Genomic DNA, 21,029 nt, shown 5'->3' with positions numbered 1-21,029 from the left:
GGAAAGTAGAGCCACTGCCCGAGCAGCAGCCCCTCAGGCTGAGCCGCGGCCGCACTGCCGTCACCTCCTCGCACAAGGACGGCCGGCTCCCCCGGGAGGAGGGGGTCAGGTGTCTCCTTCTCGGCGCGTTGAAGGGCAGCAGATTCGATTAGGCCGAGTCTGCAGCCGCCTTGGCATTGATTTGGATATAAATAGGCGGCATCACGCCCGTCCAGGCACCTGCAGGGCACACTCCCCGGGTCACGCTGAGAGACGCGTGAAATTGTGGACACTTTAAACCAGTTAGTGTGTGACTCTCGACACGGGCTGGCCGCAGCTGAGCTGGGTCTCGGGACAACGAGCAACACAGCTGTTCTCTCCTCTCTCCTCTCTCTCTCTCTCTCTCTCTCTCATCTATATCTCATCTGTTTATCGTCTAACTCCCACCCCAGCTCTCTGTCTGCCATGCTATTTCTGGCTCCATAGTCTCTACCGGTCTCTCATCTCTCTCACCTTCTCGCTTCTCTCAGTAGTCTCTCCGTCTCTCCATCTCTCCATCTCTCTCTCTCCCTTTCTCTCTCTCCCTCTCTCCCTCTCTCTCTCTCTCTCTCTCTCTCTCTCTCTCCCTTTCTCTCTCTCTCTCTCTCCCCCTCCTTCTCTCTCTCTCTCTCTCCCTCTCTCTCTCTCTCTCTCTCCCTCTCTCTCTCTCTCCCTCTCTCTCTCCCTCTTTCTCTCTCCTCTCTCTCTCCCTCTCTCTCTCTCTCTCCCTCTTTTTCTCCCTCCCTCTCTCTCTCCCCCCCCTCTCTCTCTCCCTCTCTCTCTCTTCTCTCTCTCTCTCTCTCCTCTCTCTCTCTCTCTCTCTCTCTCTCTCTCTCTCTCCCTCTCGTCTGATCTGCGTGGCGTGTAAACTGTTTGTTCTCTCCAGTGAAACTTCAAGGGGGAGGAGAGTCAATTATTCATTCGCCGCCGAGGCCTTGGGACCCATCGATTCTGTTTCTGGTTCCCTCCGATCCGCTACACGGGTTCCAGTTTGATGGCGTTAAGTCTCCTGAGTAATTAATGCGGGAACTGAACCTGCGCGGAATGAGCAAGTGCATTCTGCTTAGGGAGCGGAGCGCATCCCGGATCCGGGCAGTTCCCCGACCCGACGGGCCCGGCGCCCAGGAGCAGCGTCCGGCTCGGGGGACACTCCAGCCGGTGACCAGGGAACCACGTCCCGTGTTCGGCCCAGCGCTGTGGAGGGTGCAGAGGCCTCGCTCTGCGGCCTGGCCCACGGTGACACCTGGGACCACGTTGTCGTTGTTTATTGGGGGTGGACATGTGTGCCTGGAGCCTCCGATGGGTGTGCGAGCCACCGGCTGCCTTCCACGCCCGGGCGCGTCAGCTCAGGCCGAGCAGGTGGTGCCAGGAGGCTGGTCCCGAGGCCCCAGGCTGAGCCGAGAGGCTGGTGCCCGCAGGGCTGGCGCGGAGCTCACGGTCGGCCTCCAGGGCGCTGCGGAGGGGGGCCTGGGAGACGCGTTGCAAACGCTCAGGACGAACCGGCTCATTCCTCAGCCTGAGCGCCGGGCCGGGAGGAGCTGTCGAGGGTCATGAACGGAGCTCTCCAGGAACGCGGGGCCGAGGGAGGAGGGTTAAACGTGCAGCATGGGGCTGATTGTTTATCATTTATGCCCGCCTCGTCCACAGAGGGTCAGGCCGCTCGGGAGGACAGTGAAGCACAGCAGAGAAACACAGATGAGGAGGCGCCAGCTGAGGAGGGCAGGGCTGCCCGGAGCGCCCCGGGCCGGAGCCTCCCTCGGCCTGAGCCTCGGCTTCCTCAAAGCGCTGCCAGGGCACCCGGTCTCAGCGAGGCCCTCCTTCAGTACACCACACACACACATGCTGCACACATATACCGTACACACACACACAGTACATGCATGCACACGGTTCACACACAATATATGTGTACACATGCACATACAATACATGCATGCACACAGTTCACACACAATATATATGTACACATGCGCATACAATACATGCATGCACACAGTTCACACACAATATATATGTACACATGCGCATGCACTACATGCATGCACACCGTTCACACATATACACACAATACACGTGTGCATATACGCACACAATACATGCATGCACACAGTTCACATGTGTGCACACAATACATGCATGCACACAGTTCACACATGGATACACACAATCCATACGTGTGCACAGTTCACACACAATGCATGTGTGCACAGTTTCACATGTGCACACATATACACACATGTACACGTATGCACAGAATGCGTGCGTGCACATATATAATACACACGTGTGTGCACATTCCACATGTGCCTACAGTGCACACAGGTACATATAGTCCATATATGTATTTGTGCATGGTACACACACGCATACATACACAGTACAAACATGCATACAGACACACACTCACTGAAGGAGCGGGGCTCCCTGGCCGAGCTGAGAAGCCTGGGGTTTGGGGTCCTGAAGACCTGGCTCCCCGGCCCAGCGGCACCCTGGCTGGGGGCTGGCGGGCTGTGCTGGGCGATTTGGCGGTCACCCCTCAGGCCCCATCCTCCCGCACCCCCGTGGGCCCACCGGGCGGGGCAGCCGCGGGCAGGCCAGCCGTCCGCACTCCCAGTTGTTCCGATCTCACCGGCCGGGTTCCTCCTAGCGCTCAGCACGTGACCGCTTCCTCCCTGCCTCGCCCGCCCGCGTCCATCTCCTGACGGCACTGAGCACCGAATGGGCCCCTTAAGACATGACCACACCCTAAACCCGGACACTGGGGACGGGGCCTCATTCAGGAAAAGGGTCTTTACAGATGTCATTCCGTTAAGATCTCAGAAAGGGTCCACTGAGATTTCGGGGGGCCTCAGTGCAGTGGCTGCTGTCCCTATAGGAACCCAGAGGCACTTGGGGGCCGGGGGACCTGTGGCAGAAACAGGGGGGAGTGAGGCCCCACAGCCAAGCAACCAGCAGCCGGAAGAGGCAGGAGGGATCCTCCCCGGAGCCGATGCTTTTTATTATTATTGTTGTTGTTGTTGTTGTTGTTGATTTCACAGAGGAAGGGAGAGGGAGAGGGAGAGAGACATCCATGATGAGAGAGAATCACGGATCGGCTGCCTCCTGCATGCCCCCACACTGGGGATCGAGCCCGCAACCCGGGCCTGTGCCCTGACCGGGAATCGAACCATGAGCTCCTGGTTCACAGGTCAACGCTCCACCCCTGAGCCGGGCCGGCCTGGCTGGAGCCGACACCTTGATTTCGGACTCGCGGCCCCAGGAGTGGGCGCGGGTGGCCGTCTGCAGGTTGAGCAGCGGCGTGCAGCTGCCCCGGGAACTTGTGCGCTCACCGAGCCCGCTGCCCGTAACCCGATCGAGCCCACGGTGACGAGCGCGTCCCGAGATTACGGCCCGCTCCCCGGACAGGCCCCTCGTCCCCACTGGTCGTGTTTGTCATGGAAACAGACGCCAGTCCGTCCACACGACCTCGGCGGCCTCCCGGGTGGCCGGGACAGAGCCTCTTCCCGTCTTCACTGGGAGCTGGGTCTCCTGTCGGCGAGGCCCGGCCTCTGGGACCCCCACCCCCTCCCCCTCCCCCTGTGCCGGGTAGTAGAGCCGGGCGGGTCGGCCTCATCCGTGCCCGGCACTGATCTCTGATCGGTCACGTTTGCTGCAGGCCGCCCCGCTCACCACGCGCCTTCTCACTGTGGGACTCCAATGAGTGAATGAACCAATGAGTGAATGAACCAATGAATGAATGAACCAATGAGTGAGTGAACCAATGAATGAATGAATGGACAATGAAGGAATGAACCAATGAATGAGTGAATGGACAATGAAGGAATGAACCAATGAGTGAATGAACCAATGAATGAATGAATGGACAATGAAGGAATGGACAATGAAGGAATGAACCAATGAATGAATGAACCAATGAGTGAGTGAACCAATGAATGAATGAACCAATGAATGAATGAACCAATGAGTGAATGAACCAATGAGTGAGTGAACCAATGAGTGAGTGAACCAATGAGTGAGTGAACCAATGAGTGAATGAATGGACAATGAAGGAAGGAACCAATGACCCAATGAGTGATGCCCGTCCTGGCTTTTCCACCCAATACTCAGGTGACATTAGCAAGGTCACCTCAAAGGGACCTGGGTTTTAATTGTCACCCTAGCGGCCAGGGCTGACCCTGGCTCGGCCCCCACTGGACACGGACGCCTGGAGCTGCCGCGCCCGCCCGGCAGGTGCCGGAGGTTACCAGGAGCTCTTCTCCAGAGCAATGCTAAGCCTTCTCCGTCTTTCTGGAACACGGAGTGGTATAAACCAACACATCGTTCCAAAGCCATTTCCGTCTGCCCCCCCTCCCGGCACTGGGCAGCTTCGAGCCCCGGGCCCAGGGCTCGGAAATCGCCACCAGCGTCCCCCGGGCCACCAGGAGCACGGGTGCTGCTCAGAGGCAGCCCCCTACAGCCCGCTTCACCGCGACCGCCACAGACGACTAGCCATCTCCCGTCCTGCTCTCCCCCAGCGTCTACCTCCTCTCCCTCCCCCAAGACCGGGACATCCACACAGCAGCTGTCACGGGTCCTTAGCAACGGCATCTTCCCGCTATTAAGGCGAAATACAGCCAGGCAGCAGGTGACGGGAGGGACCCGACAGCTTATCTGGGGACCCGAGGGAGCTGTCCCAGGAAATGACATCTCGCTGTCACATGGGGGCGCGTATCTCCCCACCACAAAGGGCGACAACTCCCCCGCGCCCGCACACACGGCGGCTCCACGCCCGCCCCAGCCAGGGAGCCGGCCCCCCAGCAGAGAAGACAGACAGGGCTGGAGGTCCCGGTGCTTCCGCTGACCATCAGATGGAGCCCATGGGCCTCTGGGTGGCCGAATGAGGGCAGGAGTGACAGCCACTGTTCCTCTCTCAGACGCTGCCATGGGGGTCACCTGAGATGCACACCGCCCAGGACACAGCCCCGGGGGGGGGGGGGGACAGGGACTCGCGTGCCCCTCGCACGGTGGCCAGCACGCCACAAGTGGTCATTAAGGTGATGGAGGGAATGACAGCCCGTGGCACCGACTGTCACACGAAGGTGGTGACGAACACTGAGCCAGCTGAGCTTTCTGGGAGGCCTGTCCACGCTGGGCGCCGTCCCAACGCCGGCCTCGGCGCGTCCATCAGCCACAGCGCGCCGACCTCAGCCCCCTGCAGCTGCTTGAGCTGACGGCGGGCATGGAGAGTGCGGGTGGCAACGGGCACAGAACACAGGGACAGCGAAGGCAGAGGTGGTGATGGTGATGATGGTGGTGATGATGGTGGTGGTGATGGTGGTGGTGGTGGTGGTGGTGATGGTGGTGATGGTGGTGGTGGTGGTGGTGATGGTGGTGATGGTGATGGTGATGGTGGTGATGGTGGTAATGATGGTGGTGGTGATGGTGGTGGTGATGGTGGTGGTGATGGTGGTGGTGGTGGTGGTGATGGTGGTGGTGATGGTGGTGGTGGTGGTGGTGGTGGTGGTGGTGATGGTGGTGATGGTGGGATCCCTTAACACGACCCGCGTGGTTCAGGGCCCACTCAGGGTCCGGTTTCTGGAGGAGGCCGCACACTAAAATGAAGAGAGAGACTAGAAAAGAGTTAATTTGGGAAAATGGGGGGGTCAGGCGGGAGTCAACCTCTAGACCAGGGGTGGGCAAACTTTTTGACTCGAGGGCCACAATGGGTTCTTAAACTGGACCGGAGGGCCGGAACAAAAGCATGGATGGAGTGTTTGTGTGAACTAATATAAATTCAAAGTAAACATCATTACATAAAAGGGTACAGTCTTTTTTTTTTAATTTCAATAGTTTTATTCATTTCAAACATTTTAACAAGAAGAATGTAAACACTAATTATTATAATTTGAAACTTCAAAAAATGGAGGAATCATAGCACAATAACATACCTTATATTGAAGATGGCAAAGGCAACATAAAATTGCCTAACAAAGGAAAGGTACAAAAGCCTTTCAAATTAAACTTAAATATAATAAAATAATTTAAAACTAAAACAAATAGAAAAGAACAAAATGTGTAAACAGTAAATTAAACATTTTCTTTAGTGCAACTTCCAAATTATGCCCGGGACGTAGATGTAGATGGCAATGTAGACTGGGTTGAAAGGTTTTTGGTCTTTAAAACATCAACTTCAGTGGGAACAGTGTTGTTGGTCTCCTTTTTAGCTAATGCTCTGATCCTGTGCTCTCCAGGGGCGTGTCTCCCTACATCACCACGATAACGTGTCTACGCATTCCCAGGGTGATGTCGGGGGGACGGGTCCGCGGGCATTACAAGGAGCCTCTGGAAGATTGAGAGGTTGTTCCTTCTACTGAATGGGGATATAAATCCGCCCACTCAGAAGAAGGAGCTGCGGCCGTGTTTCCCGACGTTTCCATGTTAACACTGCTGCTGGTGAAGGAGCGGAGGGGAGAGCAAGAGAACCCTCCACTCTTTTGGCTCCGCGGGCCAGATAGAACAGCCGAACGGGCCAGATCCGGCCTGCGGGCCGTAGTTTGCCCACGGCTGCTCTAGTGGGAAGACAACCGCTAGGCTCTGGCCTTGCTATCCCTTTTATTGAGGCTATAGGATACACCCATTACCCTTAAGCAGCTTTGGGAAACACCCATAGCCCTTAAGCAGGTAATAAGCGGATTATCCTATCAGTGAGGATTTACATGATTACAAGGTGGGGAAGTTGCCTCAGTTACCATTGTCTCAATTAGATAGGGAGTGGTTGGCTCTGACCTCTCAGAGCTTCAAGGTTGACCAGCCTCTTTCTATTAGTGAGACAATGATTGGTTTCCGGCAGGTGATGGTGATGGTGATGGCGACTATGGTGGTGGTGATGGTGGTGGTGATGGTGGTGATGGTGGTGGTGATGGTGATGGTGGTGGTGATGATGGTGGTGGTGATGGTGATTATGGTGGTGATGGTAGTGGTGATGGTGGTGGTGATGGTGGTGGTGATGATGGTGATGGTGGTGATGATGGTGATGGTGGTGATGATGGTGATGATTGTGGTGGTTATGGTGATGGTGGTGGTGGTGGTGATTGTGGTGGTGATGGTTGTGATGATGGTGGTGGTGATGGTGATGATGGTGATGATGGCAGCATTGATGGTGATGGCAGTGAGGCACGAGTTGTGACAGTGAAGGAGGGAGCTCTGAGCTCTCACGACTGTGGACCATCCTCTGCATTTCTCTCCAGGATCCGTGAACCATCAGGCACTTCCCGTCCCCACACCTTGAAAACTACAGGGAGCCTCTGTCATCACCCCCCACCCTTCATCTCACGCGCCTGGCGCGCTCTGACGGGGCCCTGGAGCCACCACGGTGTGAATAATGAGCTTTTCCCCAAAAATCATGGCCCCGCTGAGTGCTCAGGCGCTCTGCTGTTAGGTGTATCATCAGCCGTGTGGTTGATGGATATAAAGAACTCACAGAAGTGTGATTGGGAATGAATCTGATTATGATTATGAATTCTTCGTAGGTGTTTAGAGAACTCCGATTTCTATCTAGACATCTTGGTGTCCCACCGCTGGCGCATCCGCCCACCAGCACCTTCTGTCTCCCGGCGTCAGAAATGCAACAGGCGTGCGGCTCCTCTTATTTTGTTCCGAGAGGGAGACATCCTGCAACGCTGACGTTCGGGATAATGTATTATGTCAGGTGCAACAGGCAGGAAGTTAATTAGAGTCAGCGAGTTAATTAATGAGATCCAGGCGCATTAGCGATCGTTACCTCATCCGCGAAGAGTAATTAACGTGGCGTGGCTGGTGTTTCTCCTCCTCCGAGGCAGCGTGTTGACACGGCACGTAAGTCACTCCACGTGGGGGAGGCAGCTCTCCCTGGCGGCGGCGGGCGGCGGCGAACACATCCACCGAGGCGACGGGGCTGGGAAGCGTTTGGGGAGTCCGGCCGTCGCTGGCAGCCGCCAACCGTTAGGGACCCAGAGCCGGCACCTTGCGCCAGCTGCTGGGCCTCGGTTGTCCCATCTGTGAAATGGGAGCCCTGAGCCTCCTCCCGGCGGGACAGGGCTGGGGTTCGATGCAAAGATGAAGGGCGGTGACACGGGGCACCCGGCTTCATTAAACCCACGGGATTAGAGCTGCCGGCTCCTCCATGCCCTCAGGGCCCCCCCCCCCCCCCGTGGAGCAGGAGCATCTGAGGGGCCAGCCCCATGGACGGTGGGGTCCTGGGGGGTGTCCCCCAGAAGACAGGGCTTGAGCTGAGCCTCGGAAAGAGAACGGGTGCCCTGGCTGGTGTGGGTCAGTGGATAGAGCATCAGCCTGCGGACCGAAGGGTCCTGGGTTCAAGTCCCGTCAAGGGCATGCACCTGGGTTGCAGGCTCCTCCCCGGCCCGGCCCCTGGTCAGGGGGGGACAAGGCTCTGAGCTTCCCCTCAGAGGACGACGAGGGCGCCAAGCACACCTCCGGCCCCACCCCCGGCCCAGCCGGCCTCTCCCTCCCTGGCCCGGGTCCAGGCTACATGGGGCTCAGACAACGTGTGGCCATTTGTCTGTACAAACGGCCCAAGCTATGCTGCCTTCCAGATCCATCTCCACGCGGGACCCAGCCGTGTAATTCCATCCGTCTGCACTGACCACATGCGGGCGCCCCGCACGGACAGACACCTGCCTCCACGGCCCCTGTGGGGAAGAGGCGGTCACGCAGTCAGGCAGTTAGACTCACCCCATGTCCCCCCTTTATGAGGTGTCCCCGTCCGCCCGGAGCCTGACAGCCCTGGGTCGGCTCCTCCACCCCACGCCGAGGCTCAGCCTCGCCACGCCGCTCTGTCCTCACAGGAGCCCAGGCCCCGCTCAGAGGCCGCCCGGGTCCCAGACCCCCTGCTTGTCCAGAAGAAATGAGCGGCCCTGTTAGCAGGGGTCCACAGGGACCTGAACGGCCCCCCCACACACACACACACTCATTGGCTTTGGGACCTGGGATGTGGGGGCGTCGCCCAGGGGCCCAGCCACAGGTGCGCTGGCGAGACCACACGGTAGCGGTCTGTTTCCCGGGAAAAGCCCGCAGACCAGGAGGCCTGGCCCTCGGACGCTGTCTCTCAGGCTGGAGTCCGAGATCAGGGCAAGCTCTGGCGGGGCTGTTCCTCCGGAAGGCTCCAAGGGGCGGTTCCAGGCCCCTCTCCCTCTGGCGGCTCCAGCAGCTCCGTCCTCCCCCCGGCAGAGCCCACCAGGAAGAGAGGGAAGCAGCTCACTGACACATTTCACAAAGGTCAGCCTCCCCCAGACGCAAGGTCAGAGGAGAGAAGACCTAGAGGGCCAGGTGGGGAGTATCCAGCCCATGGGAGGTAGTAGTGGTGACAGTAACCACGGTGACGCTGGAGCTGGTGGTGATAACCCTGGTGATGGTGGTGATGACAGTAACCATGGTGATGGTGGTAGAGAGAGAGTAACCATGGTGATAGTGGCGGTGATGGTGGTAGCCATGGTGATGGTGGTGGTGACAGTAACCATGGTGATGGTGGAGGTGTCAGTGGTAGCCATGGTGATGGTGGTGGTGACAGTAACCATGGTGATGGTAGAGGTGTCAGTGATAGCCATGGTGATGGTGGTGGAGACAGTAACCATGGTGATGGTGGAGGTGCCAGTGGTAGCCATGGTGATGGTGGTGGTGACAGTAACCATGGTGATGGTGGAGGTGTCAGTGGTAGCCATGGTGATGGTGGTGGTGACAGTAACCATGGTGATGGTGGAGGTGTTAGTGGTAGCCATGGTGATAATGGTGGAGACAGCAGCCATGAAGATGCTGCCAGGGTTGGTGGCTCTGGTGGCAGCAGCCAAGGGCACACTGGTGGCCTCCCTAGTGATGGAGATGCTGTCTCCTTCCAGCCTCAAAACACAGCCCACACCGAGCGGCCCTCTGCTGTCCGCCCGGGAGAGCCGGCGCTGCCCCCGAGAGAGAGCCGGGGCCGGGCCGAGCTCCACAGGCTACGGAGACGGAGACGGGCCTTCAGTCTGTGGGGCATCGCAGAGAGGACGCCGCGGGCCTGGCAGCCACGCTGACGAGACCCCACCCCGCCCTCAGAGGCGCCTCCCTCCCGCTGGCTCCAAGCAGTACTGGCGGCCGCTAATTAGAGCCCATTTGCCTCGGACCCAAACAGCATTTACTGTCACACACAGGCAGGGGCAGGGGGGCATGGGGAGTCCCCGCTCGCACAGAGGGGGGCGTGTCCCCTGCAGGAGTGCCCGGGCGGGCGCTGCAGGAGGGCGGGAGGACGGGCCTGCAGAGGGCGGGCGGGGAGGACGCGCTGTCTGGAGTGAGGGCGCGTGGAGGCCCCGGGTGCCCGCCCGGGAAGGTCTGGCTGTGTCTCCGCAGCACCGGCTCCTGGTGAGCAGCTCCTCCCCGGGGCCTCCACCCCACCTGGGCGGCAGAGCGGGACAGCTGTGCGTGCGGCTGTGCGGGAGCACGGAGTGCGAGGTGCTGGCCGAGCACCCACGGGGGCTGGAGCTGGTGGTGGAGCAGGGGTGAGGGCTGCAGGGTGACCCCGTGCAGCCGGTGCCCAGGGGTGCCTCGTCACAGCGTTCGCCGCCAGAGGCCTGCGTGCTCACCTGGGAGCGGAGCTCAGGAGGACGGAGGGCAGGAGGACGGGGCTCAGGAGGACGGAGGGCAGGAGGACGGGGCTCAGGAGGACGGGGCTCAGGAGGACGGGGCTCAGGAGGACGGAGGGCAGGAGGACGGAGGGCAGGAGGACGGGGCTCAGGAGGACGGAGGGCAGGAGGACGGAGGGCAGGAGGACGGGGCTCAGGAGGACGGAGGGCAGGAGGACGGGGCTCAGGAGGACGGAGGGCAGGAGGACGGGGCTCAGGAGGACGGGGCTCAGGAGGACGGGGCTCAGGAGGACGGAGGGCAGGAGGACGGGGCTCAGGAGGACGGGGCTCAGGAGGACGGAGCTCAGGAGGACGGGGCTCAGGAGGACGGAGGGCAGGAGGACGGAGGGCAGGAGGACGGGGCTCAGGAGGACGGAGGGCAGGAGGACGGGGCTCAGGAGGACGGAGGGCAGGAGGACGGGGCTCAGGAGGACAGAGGGCAGGAGGACGGAGGGCAGGAGGACGGGGCTCAGGAGGACGGGGCTCAGGAGGACGGAGGCAGGAGGACGGGGCTCAGGAGGACGGAGGGCAGGAGGACGGGGCTCAGGAGGACGGAGGGCAGGAGGACGGAGGGCAGGAGGACGGGGCTCAAGAGGACGGGGCTCAGGAGGACGGGGCTCAGGAGGACGGAGGACAGGAGGACGGGGCTCAGGAGGACGGAGGGCAGGAGGACGGGGCTCAGGAGGACGGAGGGCAGGAGGACGGGGCTCAGGAGGACGGAGGACAGGAGGACGGGGCTCAGGAGGACGGAGGGCAGGAGGACGGGGCTCAGGAGGACGGGGCTCAGGAGGACGGAGGGCAGGGCCAGGAGGAGCCGGCAAGGCGCTGCTCCCCGCTGCGGGCCGTGGCGTCTGCCCCCCCCATCTTCCCCCCCCCCGCCCCGTGTCCCGGTGCCTGAACAGGGAGCCGTGCTCCATGGAACACGTGGGCCGGGCCATCCGTGAGCTAACGGGGCGGTGGGGGATGGGGAGCCCCACCTCCTGGCGACCAGGAAGGGACACTGTCTCCTCAAGTGAGAAGCCCTGGGCGTTGGGGTGCAGGGCCTCCGGTCGGAAGGCCAGGGTGCAGGTGTCTGCGTGGGGGGAAGGCACGGCTCCTCTGTCGAATGGGCGAATGGAAATCACTCCATCTAAGTCGGGGCAGGAGAGGGGAGAGCACTTAGAAGGCAGAAATTACAGATTCAGAATAATCGCCTCTTAAAAGCACTTTAACTCCCCAGAGGTGAGAGGCCCCTCAGTGTAATGGGTCCGCGGGGCACTGAACCCCTGGGCCGCAGAAAAGGGGTCACAGCCCCAGCGCCTCTGAGCCCGCTGCCACCTCCAGCTCAAATCAGGGGCAGAGAGGGACCGAGCGCTCGGGGACAGAGGCCAAGGCCGGAGCTGGGGCCTGGCCGCCTCCCTCCCGCGCTCAGCACCCTGGGCCTGGCGCACGCTGGGGGCTGTGGGCGGGCCCCGCAAAGCCTCCCGTGGCCGTGACACCCAGGCCAGGCGCAGCCCACATGCACCTTCTTTGTCCTTTTTATTTTTTAGTCTATTTTTATTGATGTCAGAGAGGAAGGGAGAGAGAGAGAGAAACATCCATGATGAGAGAGAACCATAGATCGGCTGCCTCCTGCACGCCCCCCACTGGGGATCGAGCCCACCACCCAGGCATGTGCCCTGACCGGGAATCCAACCGTGACGTCCTGGTCCATAGGTCGGCGCTCAACCCCTGAGCCACGCCGCGGGCTGCACCATCTCCAGGGCAGGGCCGGGCTCCTGGATCTTCCCGTGCTCAGCCAGGAGGAAGCCGGATGCGTTCACACTGGGCTGGGCTCCACCCTGAGTGAGCCATGCCCGCCCCTGGGGCCCGGCCTGAGTGACAGGGCTGGCTGGGCTGGAACGGGGTTCGGCCATAACGGGTGGAGTGACTTGCACAAGCTGGGCGCTGCCCTGCCCCCAGGCCCACTCTGGCCGCCACCGCCTGAAGGAGGGCGCCCCTAACATTGCTAGCTCACAGAACCGGCACCAGCAGTGCCGTGTGGCCACCAGGGGCGCCCCCACCCCAGCCTCGGGATCCAGGGTGTCTGCTGGGGGTCAGCCACGTGGACAGCTGTCCTTCGTCGCCGGCTCCTCCAGAGGAGCAGCGGAGCCCGCGTGGCGCAGCCCCCCCTCCACAGGGCACGCTGTGTCCCCGTTCGGTGGCCGCATGTCGGCTGGTGAGCGCCGTGGGGGTGCCGTGCTGCCTGGGAGTGGGCAGGGGGGGAGGAGCAGGCTCCGGCACCACCGCCCTGACGGGGCCCTGGGCAGGTGGGGTGGTGCCCCGGGGGGCGATGGGGGTCTCGAACACGGCACTGACGGGGGTGCGTGCGGGAGCCTCTGTGCCAGGCGGGGTCCTGGGGCGGGAGCCTGGGGGCCCCGGACGGTGGGGGGGTTGGCTGGGGGACCCGGATGGGGAGCCCTCCCTGCCCAGCCTCCGGGAGCCGTCTCCTGGCCTGGGGCCGGGCTGGGCGTGGGAGAGGCCCGTCCTGGAGGGAGGCGACCCTCTGTCCTCCAGAGGCAACCAGACGGGAAGGGTTCGGTTCCCGCAGAGGACGCGCCGACGCCCTAAGTCACCCTGACGGATCGGCAGTTCCCGCGCTGAGGGCCTCAGGGGGCCGGCCCCCCAGCTGGACATTCTCACTGGACACAGCCCCCGTCCTGCCCTGTGCCACCTGCAGCCCTTCCTTCGGGGGGGGGGTGTGGACCCCCTGTGTCCCCTCCCTGGAGCTCCGCCACGCCTGGCGTCGCGTCGAGGGTGGCACGCACAGGCAGGCAGCCTGCTCCCCGTCACAGCCCTGACCAGGGGCCCTGGAGCCGCAGGCCCGGAAGGAAGCTGCCACGTGAGAAATTAAGAAAGGAAGTCGCGTCCCCGCCCCGCCCCCCTGTGCTGTGATCATGAGAAATTAAAAGAGCGTGGTGGGGGAGGGGCGGAGCGAGCTGGGATGCGGCGGGAGGATATTTATGGAATTCTCCAATAAAAGCCTGGGGGGCGCATGCATTTATGATTCTGAGACAATCAAGGCGCGTGGGAAGCAATGGATGCAAATTCATTTAAATGACGGGATGTGGGAGGGGCTGAGACTTGGTGAGGCTGTGCGGGGGGAGGGAGGCCAGCCAGGCGGGGACACGGGGTCACGCCGGCCAGAGGGGACCCCGAGGGACAGAGAGGGGCCAGGTCACCCTCTGTGGACGGAGCAGTGTGACCCGTGGGCTGACGGTGTGCAACAAAGGTCTTGTGTTGAAGTCCTAGCCCCCAAGGCCTCAGAGCACTGGGTCGGCAGACGGCCTTGAGAGAGGCGGTCGGGTTAAAGGAGGTCACCTGGTGCTCTGACCCCTGTCACCGGGGTCCCCGTAAGAGGACACTAGGACACAGAGACCCCGAGGAAAGGCCACGTGTCAGACACCCGGGACCAGGCGCCCACATGCCCAGGAGCGCGGTCTCGGGAGGAGCCGGCCCTGCCCACCCTCTGGCCTGGGCTCCGGCCTCCGGACGGCGAGGAGAAAGGCCGGCTGGGTCAGCCACCGCCGAGACAGCGGTGCCCAGGGGCCTCGGCTGTGGGACAGGACACGACAGAGCAGGTTACTCCCAGCAGCCGCCTGGGGACCACGGAGCCAGGAGGCAGCCCTCGTCACCAGCTCCTTTCGAATTCATTTTACAAGGGACTGACTTCAGTTCAAGGAGGCGAGTGGCTGGCGTCCGGAACAGTGGACAGTGCAGTCCTAGTCGGATCCCTCCGGACCTGCGGGGAGGATGGCACGGGGCAGAGGGATGGAGCCAGGGACCAGCTCAGGACCAGGACGGGTGGGTAGTCCTCCATCCCCTACCCCCGGGGAGGCCCGTGATGGAGACACCCCACAGGGCATGCCGAGCTGAGCCCCCACGTGCAGACCTGAGGGCACATCACCAAGCCCCACCCACCGGGCTCAGAGAGGCCCCGGTCACCGGTGCTCCTGGCCGCGGGGTCAGTGCCAGGCCAGCAGCAGGCGGTGGGGGCAGAGCGCCAGGAGCGAGGACGCCGTCACCTTGAACCAGATGCGGCGTCCAGCGCTCTCTGAGCTGACCGCCCCTCCCGCGCCCGCAATTAGCACGGAGCCTTGACATCTAAATAACAGCCACGTTCCCCTAAACAGCACGCGGGGTGAGGGAGACGGAGCCGTTCATAAAAGAACTGCTCATCGCCACGAGAGCCGCCCAGATGCGCGTCGGGACGCTGCCCAGTCCCCGAGCGGGATTCCCATGGGGAACAAGGGCCCCTCAGGAGGCAGACCCTGAAGTGTCCTGGGCTGTTCACCAACCAGTTCCCGGAATGAGGGAAGGAGCGCGGACCGTCCGACGGGGCTGCGGGGCCGGGAGGGCGAGAGAGGGGGCCGGGCTGGGAGGGCACAAGAGCCGGTGGTGGGCGGCTCCAGGGAAAGGGTATCAGACCGAAAGGTCACCCCCTGGGAGGAGGTGTGCACAAATGACTCAGAGATGGGGACCCAGCCGCCCCCCCCAGGGGCCCAGCGCCCTAAAACCTGGACCATCGATGGGGCCTGGCTTCCTGGGGTGCCCGCCCCGCCCACGCTGGCCTGCGTCCAATAGTGCTGCCTCAGTTCCCCCTGCTGGCCAGGTCAGGGACAGGCCAGAGCTCTGCCGGGCCGGCCAAGGCCTCCGTTCCAGACTGTCTGGTGTCTCGGCTCCCCACCCCCCTCCGGCAGTCCCCCGGGTTGCCGAGCCATTTCCAGACTGGGCGGCTTAAATGGACAGTTACTGTCCCACAGCCCTGGAGGCGGGGCGGGGGGGGAGGGGCGGGGTCAGGGTCTGTACCTCCTGAGGCCCCGCCCCAGCTCCGGGGCCTCGCATCCCCATCTCTTCAGGGTCACAGGGCGCCCTCCCAGTGGGCCTGCCTCTGTCCAAAGTTCCCTTTTCTTTTTTTTTTTTTTTAATATATTTCTTTATTGATTTCAGAGAGGGAGAGGGATAGAGAGATAGAAACATCAATGATGAGAGAGAATCACTGATTGGCTGCCTCCTGTACGCCCCCTATTGGGGATTGAGCCCACAACCCAGGCATGTGCCCCCGGCCGGAATCGAACCCGGGACCCTTCAGTCCGCAGGCCGACGTTCTATCCACTGAGCCAAACCGGCTAGAGCTAAAGTCCCCTTTTCTTAAGGACACGGGTCCCCTCCCCACCCCCTCCCCCGTAGGAGCTCAGCTTAACCAGCGCCTTCTGCAAGGACCCCTCCCAGGCAGGTCCTGGGGTGAGGAGCCCCACGTGGGAATTCTGGGGAGGTTTGGATTCTGTCCATACCCGCCCCCGCCCCCAGGGCAGAGTCCCCAGCGTCCACGGACAGAAGCCCGAGCCTGGCAGTCCCAGGGCAGAGGGTGGCGGGAGGCCCCCGGGCGGCACTGGGCGGGGCTGGACCCCCAGGTGCTGTCCGCCCTCTGCGCCTGCGTGGACGCGGCTGCCAGGCAGAGGCGCAGCCCCCGAGCCCACGCCGGGCAGGGGCCGGGCGCTCACTCATCTGTTCGCCTTGGACTTTCTGCCTATGGAGCAGAAGGGGGGTTCCTCAGAACAAAGAGGGGCCCCTGCCTGGCCGTGCACGCAGCGCCCACGAGCAGCGAGCCCGCCGGCTGTGGGGCCCCGGGACAGGGCCTCGCAGCGGGAAGAGGGGGGCACGTGCCGGGAGCCTGCTGGGCGCCTGCAAGAGGCCCCGTTTGCCCTTCACCAGCCAGAGGCCTCGTCCCTTCTTATAAAGAAGCCGGGAGAGGCTGAGGGACACGCCCAAGGTCACACAGCAGCCGGACAGGCCACCAGCCAGGCACGTCCCGGTGCCCTTCTCACCAAGGACGGGCGCCCCCCCTGACGTGGCCTGGGCTGACTTCCACTCCCGGCCGAGGGCAGGTGCCTGGGCTGCCGGTCCCACCCCGGCCACAGTCAGGGCGCGTGCAGGAGGCAGCCAGTCGCCGTGTCTCTCTCACATCAACGTCTCTCTCTCCGCCCCCCTCCACTCTCTCTAAAACCAACGGGGGAAGCATCCTCGGGTGAGATTGAAAAAATAAATCCCGGCCGGGTGGGCGGCTCGGTGGTCAGACATCCACCTGTGACCCAGGAGGTCAGGGTTCGATTCCCGGTCAGGACACAGGCCCGGGTTGTGGGCTCCATCCCCAGTGGGGGGCGTGCAGGAGGCAGCCGATCCGTGATTCTCTCTCGTCATGGATGTTTCTCTCTCTCCCTCTCCCTTCCTCTCTGAAATCAATAAAAACATTTTTAGAAAAAAAAAGGAAAAGAAAAAGGCAGATCCCGAACGGCCCGAGACCCCGTCCCTGCCCAGAACGTTCCAGGAGCACGCCCAGGGCTCTGACTGCGTACGGGCCCCTCCCCCCCCACCCCCCACCCCCCCCACCCCCGCCCAGGCCCCGGTCCAGCTTCCCACGGCTCCCCTCGCGCCCCTCCTCCCCGCGCTTCCTTCGCCCCTGCGGCAGCTGCGGGATCGGCTGCCAGCCGTCTCCTTCGGCTCCCGGCATTTATGAAACACGTCCCAGGCCGCGTGGCAACCTGGAACTGACCTGCTTCCCGGCCCCGGCAACGCGCCGGGAAGCTAACGGAAAGTGATTAATCACTCCCACGGGCTCCGTCCCAGGCTCGGGCTCCGTCCCAGGCTCGGGCTCCGCGGCGGGGACAGCGGGCGCCGCCGTGTCTTTTTAACGCTGAGCCGCTTTCAGTCCCATTTCATTCTCTCGGGCAGACCCTCGGCCGAGGAGCCTGGCCCAGCAACGGATCAGATCGCCCCGCCCCCATCTGAGCGAATCCCTTTGCCCCTCAGAGCCTCCCGTTCCTCCCGTGTGAGGTGGGGTCGGGTTGAAATCCGGCTCCCGCAGCCCTGCAAGCTGTGGAGGGTCGGCCGGGTCCGGTCCTGCCCGCGCCCGCTCGCTGCTGTCCGCCCGCTCCCTGGCTGCCTCCGATGTGCACACACATCCCACCCATCTAAGCACCATCCGTTTCCCAGGATTCTGCTCAGAAGTCACCTCCTCCAGGCAGTCCCCCGGGGCCCTCCTCTCTGCTCCATGAGCACCCTAAGCCTAATGGCTCGCCCGATTGGGGTGTCGTGGCAGCCAGGCACCCACTGGAGGAGGATGGAGGCCACACTCGCCAACCGCAGGGCCTTCGCCAGCCGGTCTCCGTGCCGGTGTCCTGGCCACGGCGCGGGGGTGAGAGGGAGGAGGGCTGCACAGGCAGACGGAGCAGGTCCCGTGCTGGCAGCGGAGTGGCCTCCGGCCCTGGCTGACCCCGAAGGACCATCCCACAGGCCTGGCCCCGCGGCGTCTGCCACAGCCAGGGGGCCGATCCCAGCCGGGACTGGACTCCACGCCTGGGCTCTGCACCGGCCGGGGCGGCGGGCAGGGCTGGAGCAGGGGCCTGGGTGGGGCGGGCAGGCAGGGCAGGGCGGGGCCAGGGTTCATGTCGGAAGTGGCCCCTGCCCCGCGGGTCCCGCCAAAGCTTCACTCCGGACGGCGCGTTCCCAGGCCCCAGGGTGCGGTGAGCACCTCCAGCTTTTCTCCCACCTCCGGCACATTACGGATTGATTGCCCCTCACCAGGCAGCGTCTGACCTACATCGGCCCGGACGCCACGCAGCGGGAGGCAGCAGCGGCTATATAAAGACGAGGATCTATTTTGAAGAGGTCTGTGTGCGGGAGTCAGCTGTCCCGCGTCCTGTTGCGTAAGGCTCATATCCAAGCCGCCGAGGCTCCGACGCCGGCCAGTCGCCCCACGGAGTCCGAAGGCCCCGCCCCGCCGGCGCTGCTGAGCCGCTCTCCCTGCCTCACGCTGCGCGGGCCGCGGTTCACTGCCGAGCCTCTTGGCAGGGGCCACGTCTGGGTCACCTGTCTCCCTCCACGCAGGGCGGGGGCCGGCTGTCGGGCGTCACCGTGGGGAATGAAGCTGCGCTGTGGCAAGGACAGGTGTGCCCCGAGAAAGGTGAGCGCACCCCGTCAGGTGCAGGCACTCTCAGTCCCCCACACTGTCCCAGGAGGCGGGACCCTGCGTGGTGCGCCCCCCTGCGGCACCCGCGTGCCCTCCCACCCCGGGGCTGCGGGGATCACCAGCCATTCTTGTTATTTATTTAATTATTTTAATCTATTTTGTTGATTTCAGAGAGGCAGGGAGAGGGAGAGAGAGAGACATCCATGATGAGAGAGAATCATGGATCGGCTGCCTCCTGCTCGCCCCACACCGGGGATCGAGCCCGCAACCCGGGCCTGTGCCCCGACCTCCTGGTTCATAGGTCGACGCTCAGCCCCTGAGCCACGCGGGCCGGGCGCACCCCCTGATTTTAAAGACTGGGAGGTGCGGGAGTCTGGGGCCCCTGCTGAGGTCCGTTCACAGGAAGGCTGGCGCCCTCGCGCAGGGTCTGGCACGGGGCCTGCCTCCCGGGGCTCCCGGGGCCCTGCCCGGCTGGTGCAAGATTCCATGTCTGAAGGAACCCAGAGGCCCCTGACGTCCTGGCTTGGTGACGGGGGCTTCGCGTAAGCAACTCCCTCCTGGGCCTGAGGCCTCCCCTTCAACCTCAGAACCCAGCGCCCAAGGCTTTAGAAACTGCCCGCGCTCTCCCGCCTCCAATGGCAGCGTCCGGACAGACCTCCCCTGCGGGGTCCCCACCTCGCTCGCTAGGCCGTGGGGTCCCAGGCTGCAGGCAGCACCAGCCGGGACCTGCCCGTGAACACCCGCAGGGCACCCCGATCCTCGGCGATTCCGGGCCCGTGGTCAGCAGGGCCCCGGCGCCCGGCCGGCTGGGCTCAGGGGTTAAGCATCGACCTAGGAACCAGGAGGTCAGGGTTCGATTCCGAGTCAGGGCACACGCCCAGGGTTGCAGGTTCCATCCCCAGTCGGGGCGAGCAGGAGGCAGCCCATCCCTGATTCTCTCTCATCATTGATGTCTCTCCCTCTCCCCTCCTCTCTCCCTCCCTCTCCCCTCCTCTCTCTCTCCCTCTCCCCTCCTCTCTCTCTCCCTCTCCCCTCCTCTCTCTCTCCCTCTCCCCTCCTCTCTCTCTCCCTCTCCATTCCTCTCTGAAACCAATAAAACTATTTTATTTTTTAAGAAGGACCCACCCCACCCGGCAAAGCTGCTGAGAACCATGCCTGCCCACCGTCCCCCCTCCCCCCAAACCCTCCCTCGTGGTGTCGCCCAGGCTCTGGCGAGGAAACGCCCGGGATTCAGGGGGACCGTCAGCATCAGCGGGCGCCTCGGGCCAGACCTGCTCAGCCCAGGCTGGGTCCTCCCTCGCTGCCGGCCCGCAGGCCAGGCCGGGCTGTTGATGGCGTCTGGGCCCCTGGCCAGACGTGGTTTCTGGCGCTGACGCCGCTCGACGTTCCTTCGATGCATTATTCATCCCCGCAAAGCGCAGCACCAGCTCCCCGCGGCTCCCAGACGGACATGCGCCCAGCCCTAGCCTAGGGGTCAAGAGGGGAGTCCAGTCTCTCCCATCGCCACCGTATCGGACCCCCGCCCGCCCCCGATTCTTCCCGGCTTCTCTCCCCTGAACTCAGTCCAGAACGAGCCAGGCCGAGCGTCCACGTCTGGACTCCAGCGCGGACTCCGCTGTGTGGCCACGGGGACGTGGCTGGGCTTCTCCGGGCCAGACCTAAGGTCCCAGACGCCCAGAAGCTCGGGGTGGGTAGGAACCTTGGGACGCCCCTGACTCACTGACTAATAGAATGCCCTGGTCCTCTCAGCCACGCCCAGTCCCGGGGGGAGGGGGCAGCTGGGAGGCTTGAGTGCCCGCGGGGACGGGGAGCTCAGTGGCTGAACAGTCAGCGGCTCAGCACTGAGAGGCGGGCTCCCGCCGCGGCGCTCCTGACTCTGCGTCTCTCCCTCCTCCTTTCCCCTCTGCCCAGGCCATCGCCCAGATTTGGGGGGTTGCCAAAATAGCGAACAAAACCAGGCCGATGGGTAAGTGATCAGAGAATTGACTGGGTTTCTATCCTTTTCTTTTTTTTCTGACACTTCAATTATTTCAGTTACGACTTTTTCATAAAACAGTTCATAGATGGCAGGGGCACAGCTAACCTTTAAGGCTCCCATTTAGCACATCACAGTAATTTGCCTGGAAATGGATTAGGCATCGCAGGTGCTCATGCTATGTGACCTACTGCAGAGCCCCATCAGCAAATGAATGTCGAGGTTAATTCAAACTTTGGGGGAAAGTGCAAACTTGACAGAGATGAATCCAGCCGCCGGTGGAGAGCAGGGCAGCGCCGGTGCGCTGCTGGCGGCGGCAGCTCCGGGAGAGCGAGCGGACCTGCAGACGAGCGAGCAGCTGTGTGTCATCCGACGTGGGGGTAGCAGCAGCCACGGCCGGGCTCCTGAGTTCAGACCAAGT

General features: G+C 62.8%; 1 protein-coding gene across 2 annotated transcripts in view; it reads right to left on the bottom strand.

The window, feature by feature from the left end:
- TSNARE1 (t-SNARE domain containing 1) overlaps positions 1-21,029 on the bottom strand; it is a 113,927-nt gene that overhangs the window by 37,428 nt on the left and 55,470 nt on the right. Inside the window, exon 13 of one of the 2 annotated variants that reach the window (XM_080646841.1) lies at positions 11,660-11,775. The exons of the other annotated variant lie outside the window; for it this stretch is intronic. The gene's annotated coding sequence lies outside the window, so the exon portion shown is untranslated. Of the gene's footprint in view, positions 1-11,659; positions 11,776-21,029 lie in introns of those variants that run through there. 2 annotated transcript variants of the gene reach the window in all.

Source organism: Plecotus auritus, assembly GCF_963455305.1.
Source record: "Plecotus auritus genome assembly, chromosome: 11".
Classification (NCBI taxonomy): domain Eukaryota; kingdom Metazoa; phylum Chordata; class Mammalia; order Chiroptera; family Vespertilionidae; genus Plecotus; species Plecotus auritus.
Note: the sequence above shows the minus strand (reverse complement) of the source record. Positions and strands in the feature narration are given on the sequence as shown.